At 37.6% G+C, this 9,952-nt stretch overlaps 1 non-coding gene across 1 annotated transcript; it reads left to right on the forward strand.

The window, feature by feature from the left end:
- Positions 1–1,110: 1,110 nt before the first annotated feature.
- Positions 1,111–1,324, forward strand: LOC126010374 (small nucleolar RNA U3). The gene has a single exon (XR_007496421.1). It is a non-coding gene; the product is annotated as a small nucleolar RNA U3 (small nucleolar RNA).
- Positions 1,325–9,952: the final 8,628 nt, after the last annotated feature.

Here is a 9,952-nt window from a genome sequence, read left to right on the forward strand (position 1 = left end):
TCATCAGAGAAATGCAAATCAAAACAACGATGAGATACCACCTCACACCACAGAGATTGGCGCACATCACAAAGAATGAGAACAATCAGTGCTGGCGGGGATGTGGAGAGAAAGGAACTCTTATCCACTGCTGGTGGGAATGCCGTCTAGTACAGCCTCTATGGAAAGCGATATGGAGGTTTCTTCAAAAACTGGAAATTGAGCTCCCATTCGACCCAGCTATTCCACTCCTAGGGATATACCCTAGGAGCACAAGAATACAATACAAAAACCCCTTCCTCACACCTATATTTATTGCAGCACTATTCACAATAGCCAGGCTCTGGAAACAACCAAGATGCCCTTCAACAGACGAATGGCTAAAGAAATTGTGGTACATATACACAATGGAATATTATGCAGCCGTCAGGAGAGATGAAGTCATGAAATTTTCCTATACATGGATGTACATGGAATCTATCATGCTCAGTGAAATAAGTCAGAGGGAGAGAGAGAGAGACGCAGAATAGTCTCACTCATCTATGGGTCTTAAGAAAAATAAAAGTCATTTTTGTAACAATCCTCAGAGACAATTAGAGGAGAGCTGGAACACCAGCTCACTCCATGAAGCTCACCACAAGAGTGGTGAGCACAGTTATAGAAATAACTACACTGAGAACTACCATAATCAAGTGAATGAATGAGGGAACTGGAAAGCCTGTCTGGAGTACAGGTGGGGGTGGGGTGGGATGGAGGGAGATTTGGGACTTTGGTGGCGGGAATGTTGCACTGGTGAAGAGGGGTGATCTTTATAGGACTGAAACCTTATCACAATCATTTATGTAATCAAGATATCCAAATAAAGAGAAAAAAAATAAAAATAAAATAAAAAAAAGAAATTGCTCCTGGCAGGCTCAGGAGACCATATGGGATGCCATGATTTGAAACATCGTCCTTCTGCATGCACAGCAAATGCCCTACTTCCATGCTATCTCTCCGGCCAAAGTATCTCTACTTTGCTATACATAGGCAGCAAATAAGACTTGATAACATACTTGTAAAATGGTGTGAACATTCATAAATCCACTCTCTTTGTCTGATTGTAACAAGACCTTTGGATGTTAAATATATGTGACTATACTTTCAGGGATCATTTCTATAGTATGTGACTAGAGAAGTTTCTCTGATCGTGTAGAGCACCCAAAGCCATGAGAAGGAGCCGGAGCGTCCTCTCCTGCATGTGAAGCCAGCTCTAGGTGTCGCTTCTGTGACTGCCTCTTGCCATTGATGATCGTTCTCCCTTTCCTCTGGAAAGGACAGAGGGAGAAAATGTAGTCTGAGTGGTAACAAATAAAAAATATATATCTAAAAAAAATAAAAAAATAAAAAAAATTAAAAAAATTAAAAAAAAAAAACTGTGTGCTTTTGCCCCTTGCATTGAAACAAGAATTGCTGCTACACACCTTACTTACCCTAAGCTGCTGGAAGAATCTACAATAATATATTTTTCAAGCTGGTAGAATCAACAATAATATTTTAGTCAATTATTTAGTATTGTGTAGGCTATGAAAATGTTTGGTCTTTTAATTACATCTACCTTCTTTTTACAATAGTCCCTTGGTATAATAGTAATAGACAATGGGCTTGCATTTTGCTGATTAAGAATCCTACCCAAGAGGAAAGAATAAGTATTTTTATGATTTCTGTTTATGGTAAATAAAGGCGATAACAAAAAATTTATAAAATACATACAATGTTTAGATAGCTGCCTAATGATAGTGCTGACACATAATATTTAATTCTATGGCTAAAAACAAGTCACACTTGATCTGCCTAACTTCCTACTACTGATAATTTTTTGCTTAAATATGAAGCAGACCTCCCAATAAATCAAACTCAGTTCCAAATACTCTTGAGTGTGTTTGGTCTCTTGAGTACCCACTCTTTGCTGACTGCTTGCTCCCATCCTGCTATCAAATAACCCTGAAACCCCTCTCAGTGCTGTCCAACCCAACTCATCTGGCCTGCTGAGTCAGCGTTTCATGCTGAATATACAGTAATAACTTTTCAACCTGTCCCTCTCAATTATCAACCTTTGTAGACTATTCACCTATATCTTTTAAGTCTCTCTCCACACTCTCCCTGGCCTCTTAACCCAACCGCCAAGTTCATTGTGACATCAACCAAGAAATACCATCTTTAATATCCTTTTTTAAAAAGGAATAAATGCTATTCACTATTTCCTTTGAGGTGCAGAAGCTTCTCAGCTTAATATAGTCCCATCTGTTTATCTCTGCTTCCACTTGTTTGGAGAGTGATATTTTCTTGAATATGCCTTTATCTCAATGTCATGGAGTGTTTTACCTACATGTTTTTATATATACCTTATGGTTGTGAGTCTGATATTAAGGTCTTTAATCCATCTGATTTGACATTTGTGCATGTTGTTAGATGGAGGTCAATGTTTGCTATTTTGTATGTGGCTGACCAGTTGTCTCAGTACACTATTGTTGTTAAAGAGGCTTTCCTTGCTCCATTTTGCATTTCTTGACCCTTTATCAAAGATTAATTAATTGTATGTCTGGAGAATATTCTATGAATACTCAAGTCTATTCCACTGATCTGAGGGTCTGTCTTTATTCCAATACCAAGCTGTTTTAATGGTGATTGCTTCATAGTACAATTAAAGTTGGAAAAGTGATGCCTTCCATCTTCTTTTTCCTAGGGTTTGCTTTAGCAATTCATGGGTGTTTATTTTTCCAGCTGAATTTTAGAAGTGTTTGACATTCTTTGAAAAATTGTTATGGGTATTTTTAGAGGAACTGCATTAAATCTGTACAAAACTTTCAGGAGTATTTCTATTTTAATGATGTTAATCCTCCCAATTCATGAACACAATATGCATCTCCATTTCCTTGTGTCCAGTTTTACTTCTTGTAGCAGGGTTTTGTAGTTTCCTTTGTATAGGTCCTTCACTTCTTTAGTTAAGTTGAATCCACGGTATTTGAGTTTGTGTGTCACTAATGTGAATGGGATTGTTTTTTATGTCCATTTCTCTATTATTATTGGTGTATAAGAAAGTCATTGAGTTTTGAGTTTTAATTTTGTAGCCTGCCATTTTGCTATATGATTCTATTGTTTCTAGAAGATTTTTGGTAGAGTCCTTAGGGTTTTCTAAATATAATATCATGTCATCTGCAAACAATGAGAACTTGACTTGTTCCTTTCCTAACTGATATCCTTGATATTTTTTCTTGCCTAATTATTATGGTATGGACATCCAGCACTATGTTGAACAGGTGAGAAAAGGCAGCCTTGTCTTGTGCCAGATTTTAGAGGCAAGGCTTTACAGAATGGGAGAAACTATTTATCAATATCCATCAGATAAGGAGCTAATATCTAATATATACAAGGTACTGACAAAACTTAACAAAAAAAAGTCTAACCCCATCAAAAAATGGGAAGAAGAAATGAACAGACATTTCTTCAAAGAAGAAATACAAATGCCCGAAGGACACATGGAAAATTACTTCACATTACTTATCATCAGGGAGATGCAAATCAAAACAACCATGAGGAACCATCTCACACTACAGAGACTGGCACACATCACAAAGAATAAGAACAATCAGTGCTGGCGGGGATGTGGTTGTTAGTGAATCCTATGGCTCCAAAATAAGGGTCTGGTGAGATGCAGGGCTGGAAGCAAATAAACATTAACAAAGGAAATAATCCACACTATGAAGACATACAAGAATGGGTTCAGGAAATCCAGTGTTCAAGCAATAAATTCAACCACCCACGCTTTGTGCTACTAAGATGGAATGCAGCTCAGTGGAAGAAGACCAAAGAATGAGCCCCCTGCTTTCTTTGGACCCCTGTGTATATTGACAAGAATCAAGACCCACCCTAGAGTAGAAAAGAAATACCAAGCATGGAAAAATCCAATATCCCATCACCAGATCACACCCTAGGGTGGAGTATATTGATTAGGATAGTATCAGTAACCCAATATGAGGGGAGAAAGAAACTCTCATTTACTGCTGGTGGGAATGCCACCTACTCCAGCATTTATGGAAGACAATATGGAGATTCCTCAAAAAGCTGGAAATTGAGCTTCCAGCTTATCACTCCTAGGAATATTCCCGAGGAACACAAAAACACAACATAAAAAGACCTTCTGTACACCTATATTCATTGCAACACTATTTACAATAGCCAGAATCTGGAAACAACCCAGATGCCTGACAACAGATGAGTGGCTAAAGAAACTGTGGTACATATACACAATGGAATACTATGCAGCCATCAGATAAAATGAAGGCATGAAATTTTTTCTATACATAGATGGACATGGAAACTATTATATTGAGTGAAATAAGTCGAAAGGAGGGATATTGACAGAATAATTTCACTCATCTATGAGCTTTAAGAAAAATAAAAGACAGTATAATAACACACAGAGACAATAGAGATGAGGGTTGCAATGGGCTTACAATATAAAGCTTACCACAAAGTGGTGAGTTCAGTTAGAAAAATAACTACACTGGCAACTACCATGACAATGGTAGTGAGTGAGAGAAATAGAATGCCTGTTTTAAATACAGGGTGGGGAAGGAGGAAGAAGGAAGGCATTGGTGGTGAGAAAGTTGCACTGATGAAGTGGGGTGTTTTTTATTTTATTTTTTATAACTAAAACTCTACTACAAACATACTTATAACCATGGTGCTTTAATAAAGATATTAAAAAAATTTAAGGAAGATTAAACAACTAAATTAGCATAGCAAGTCAATGTTAGAGATTCTTCTCCAGAGATTCTCAGTCAACTATGAGAGAGACAGGGCCACAGTTGTTTTGTGAGTGGTTTGTTCCTCAGTTGTTAGATTACACCTTATTTTATCCAAAAAAAAAGATCATCCCTGGTTTCTTTGTATCTGTTTGTTAACTGTTGTGTGTATAAACATTTCAATGGGATTCTTATGTTACTGACCCTACCCTGATCCGTGATTGTGCCCTACCTTAGGGGGTGATCTGGCATTCTGCCCCCACCCTAGGGTGGTACCTGATTCTGCTCCCACCATTGGGTGGTATCTGATCCCACCATTGGGTGGTACCTGATTCTGGGGGATAAAAGCAAAGGTCTGTGGAAGGCGGGAGGCTTTTGGCTGGAACTGGTGCTGAGGCTTTGGACTTCAGTCTTGTCCACTGAATAAAGCTAATATTTCCACAAGCCTGACTGTCTGCGAGCTCTTTACCCAACGCTTCACCTCAGAATAGCTGGCTGAACAGGGTGGCAGACGCGTGCTCCGAGCTGGAGGGGAAAGACCTCATTCTCCATCCCTCCATCAGTCAACCCCATCAAGGGCTGACTTGCAACAGTTTACAAGTTGGTTTCTCCCCCCAAAAAAATCATGCCTGGTTCCTTTGTAACTATTTGTTTACAGTTTGGTTTTACCCAAAAACAGAGACTGTCTTACATGTAAACCTGGGCAGAACTGACTCAGGATAGCCTGAGCTATCTGCTCTTACTCTCTCCTTACTCCCCCACCTGGAGATGGTCTCTGTACTAAATAAAAACGACTGTTCTGGCAGGCAATTGGCTCTTTTTTTTTGGTTTTTGGGCCACACCCGGAGTTGCTCAGGGGTTACTCCTGGCTCTCTGCTCAGAAATAGCTCCTGGCAAGCACGGGGGACCATATGGGACACCAGGATTCGAACCAACCACCTTTGGTCCTGGATCGGCTGCTTGCAAGGCAAACGCCGCTGTGCTATCTCTCCGGGCCCAGGCAATTGGCTCTTGATATGAGGTAGAAGATTGCCAAAATACCTGTGTTTTAAATATTAAATAAATAAAAAGGAATAAATGTATTTCTCTTTAGAAAAAAATATACTGGACTAGAGTGAGGATAGGGTGCTTGCCTTGCACACCATCTGTTCATATTTAATCCTGGACATTCCAGATGGTTCCCCAAGTCCTCTAGAAGTACTTCTTGAGAGTAAGGTCAGGATTAACACTTGCACACAACCAGGTATGACTCCACCAAAAAAAAAAAAAACAACAACAAAAACTAAATGCTTTTTGGTATTTGCAAATGTACTTTGTATCAAGATATCCAGTAATTGTATTAAATTCAATTATATCTTATTGACTATTTGTAACTTTTGTTTATTTACTTGTCTTATATTATTTACCAGAGCCTCAATCTGATGAAAAATCTGGCAGTAATGGATGTCATCTTAATTTCTTCTGATTCTAAAGGAATGCATCTAAAATTTCTGAAGTAAATATGTTTGCTCTAGGTTTCTGGTTTAAAATTTGATAAAAGTTAATAAATAATAAGTTCCTTTCTTGTTCTTCTTTGTTTTAAATATTTTGGGTTTTTTTTGGTGGGGGGAGGGCTTTCTGGGTCACACTCAGCAGCGCTCAGGGGTTATTCCTAGTTCTACGCTCAGAAATTGCTCCTGGCAGGCTCTGGGGACCATATAGGATGCCTGGATTCAAACCACCATCCTTCTGCATGAAAGGCAAATGCCTTACCTCCATGCTATCTCTCCGGTTCCAAGTTTAAATATTTTTAATGGTAAAAAGAATAGCAAAAATGTGGGGCTGGAGAGATAGCACAGCAGTAGAGTGTTTGCCTTGCATGCAGCCAATCCAGAATAGACAGTGATTCAAATTCTGGCATCCCATATGATTCCCCCATGCCTGCTAGGAGCAATTTCTGAGTGCAGAGCCAGGAGTAACCCCTGAGTGCTGCCGGGTGTGACCCAACCCCCCCCCCAAATGAATAGCTAATATGCAAAAGAAAGGTACATAGAATGTTGGTACAGTGTGGCCAACTCTTGCTAGAAGAGTAAATTGAGTCAGATAGATATTGCCACCACACATCAAAACTCGCTCATGTCATTGTTTTCTGGAATTCTCTCCCCTGGCTTCATAGATCTTTGTTCCCAAGTGTTATGATTTTTAAAGGATGAGACTGTGTCACTTGGACGATTTTTATCTACATAGATGAAAAGCCAGAAAAACCCACTTAGACAAATGACTGGTAGTTGAGGGAGCAAGAAAACATTTGCCTCAAGTTGGGACAACTCTTGGTTTTCCTGAAGTTTCTTACAAGATGAATGAAGCTTGCTCCACAGGACTTCACCTCAAAAAAAAAAAAAAATCACACATATGCTTGGTATCTCATTCTCTCTCTTACTCCTTATTCCACTACTTTAACCAATTTTCCTAAGTACATACTCTTAATAACTACATAAATATTCATCTCAAGATATGTTTCTGACCTATAATTCTGACCTAAGAAAATTACCTTGGAAAACAGTTTAACAGCATCTACAATATCTGAACATACATACTCTCAGAGATTACATTTCCATTCTTAGCCCCACAAAGCAAAAACAAACCAAAAAGAAAAAAATGTTAAAAATTTACGTACAAAAATAATTTTTAAGCAGGGTGTTAATAATCCAAAACTAAAATTAGCCCACATGTCCATCAAATTATTAGGAATAAACAAATTAATAGAAACACTGTATGACAATAAAAATAAAGAGGCCTCAATTGCACTCAGTAATATGGAAGAGTATGAAGGAGCCAGATACAAAGGGTGACTTTGGGTAGCACTTCATTTTAAAGTGCAGCTTGGCAAAACTAATTATGAACCCAACTTTATTTTTTTTCATATGGATACTTTTTGTCCAAATAATAATTACCAGTAAATACATCTTTGACCTGCTGATTTGAAGCCAGGATAGTTGTTGTCCTTGCCAGGATTTAGGATAGGTGTCTGGAAAGAGGTGTGGGATGATATTTAGTGTTATGGATGTTGGTTGCACATGTTCTTTCCATTTATGAAAATTAGTTGTTATTGCTTGAAATTCTTATAATTGTCTATTTACTAGCAACCAATATTTATTTATTCTTGTGGTGTGGGAGATCGATACTTTTTCAAAATTAAAAGCTAATGAGGATCCTGTGGCTAGTGCCATAGTAGGACACTTGCCTTGCAGGTATGAAGCTGATCATTCAATCCCTAATTCCATCCCACATGCTGAGTGCAAGCCCAGCAGCAAGTCGTTTGTGATTCTTAGTGCCACAACAAAGGATACAATTTCCAGCACACTGCAATCAAGTGAACATGAATAATACAAGTACGGGACTACCACTAGCAGCATGTGCAACCCCTGGTCATTAGGACAAAAATAAACAAAAAGAAGAGGGAGGAAACAAAAATGAGGTATTGAGCTACATCAAATTTTTCTGTCCATATTGATATGAACACAATAAGAGAGTTTTTTAAATAATGGACCAATCTTACTTTTCAAACCTATGTTCTTCATTCAACGCATATGTCTCTTGCTTGTCTCTTTGTGCCTTTCCTTGCTTTGCTCCACTCTGGAGAAGCCTGTCTTCTCTCTTGAAATTGTATTTCCTCTTTCCTCTCCCATCTTTTTAAGTAAATTTTGTTCAATAAAATTGTCTTTTTAAAATAAATTTTATTGAACCTCCATAAGATACAGTTACAAAATTGTTTTAGTAAAACACCCAGTGCCCATTTCCTATCAACAATGTCCCCAATGTCCCTGCCACGGTACCCCTTGTCTATCTCTATAGAGCAGACATTTTTCTCCACTTTCTTTTTCTTAAAAAAAAAAAAAAACAACTATCTTTAAAAATTTAAAAAATAGTGTTGGACCATCCTTAATCTTTTAAGATAAACCTTTTCCAACATGTTAAATTGACTTCTTAATGCAGGTCAGATTTAATTAATATTTATTTCTATTCTGAAAGGTCATATGAGCTTCTAAATTTTATTGCTTTTATAGTGTTAGAAGTGTGGTTAATCTATGACCATGGCAACTTAGTCTATTTATATGTTCTGGAGAAACAAGAGTAAAGACTTTTTACTCTATTCATTTTAAAGTTTTTTTTTTAATTAATCTCTTCATTTCAGTTCAGTGGAACTCACAATTGATTAAATTTGGATCTTTCAGGGGAAGAAACACTTAACTATTATTTTTATTTATTTAGTATCTATTGGAAAATTAGAGTTTTTGTTCATTCCCATTTTAATAGCACTTTATGAATTTCAAAATAAAACATAACCATTTTAGGATGTTTAAGTTTGTTAAAATAAATTCATTTTGTCACTTTATAAGTGTTTAATTCCATCTAAAATTCTGGCCTGTACAAATTTAATTTTTGTTATTTTAGTTGTTGTGGTACTCAAGGATACTCAGGTGACGGGGCAGAGCTGGGGAATCAAAATTGTGGCTCCCATGTTCAAAGCATGAATTTCTTTTGAATTCATATATGAATTTATTTTGAAGTTGAGTGAGATTGTGGTTATAGTTTTTTCTTTCTTTTTTTTCTTACATGGTGATCTGCTTGCTCCCACATGATTTATTTAATAATACATCTTTTCATTGAGGAAGCTGATTAATGTCAAAGGAAGAGCTGTGAATGGCAGCTCCACTGTTCACAGGGAACAAGGGAATATGAAGTACTGGACAGACAGTGAAGATGTGAACCTCTTGCTGCTTCTTCCACTGAAAAGCTACAACAAAAGAAGAAACAAACAACTATTCACATCGGCATGCCCAGACAAACCCATGCCAATCTCTCTCCTGTGGAGGGGACCCACTAGGGAACTAGCCAGGTAAAGTCAATCACGCAGCAGGCAACTCTCGTAAGGCATATACTGTGCGACTAGCATATGAGATTTTTAGAACAATAGAGGCAGATTTCTCTGATGTTCCTCTTTGTATTTTGTTCTACAATGTCATAAAAATGAACATGAGATTTCACCCAGAGTCAGAAAATACCTATGATTTGCTTTTCAAGGACTCTGCTAGGTTGGAAAGAATTCCTAGGGTGCCAAATAGGAGGAGCTTCGCCTTGTAAAACTTTATGGTTTGGGGTGAGAGAATGTAGGGGGCTAAGCTAGTGTCTTCAGAATGGTCTCA

This window comes from Suncus etruscus, chromosome 5, assembly GCF_024139225.1.
Source record: "Suncus etruscus isolate mSunEtr1 chromosome 5, mSunEtr1.pri.cur, whole genome shotgun sequence".
NCBI lineage: Eukaryota > Metazoa > Chordata > Mammalia > Eulipotyphla > Soricidae > Suncus > Suncus etruscus.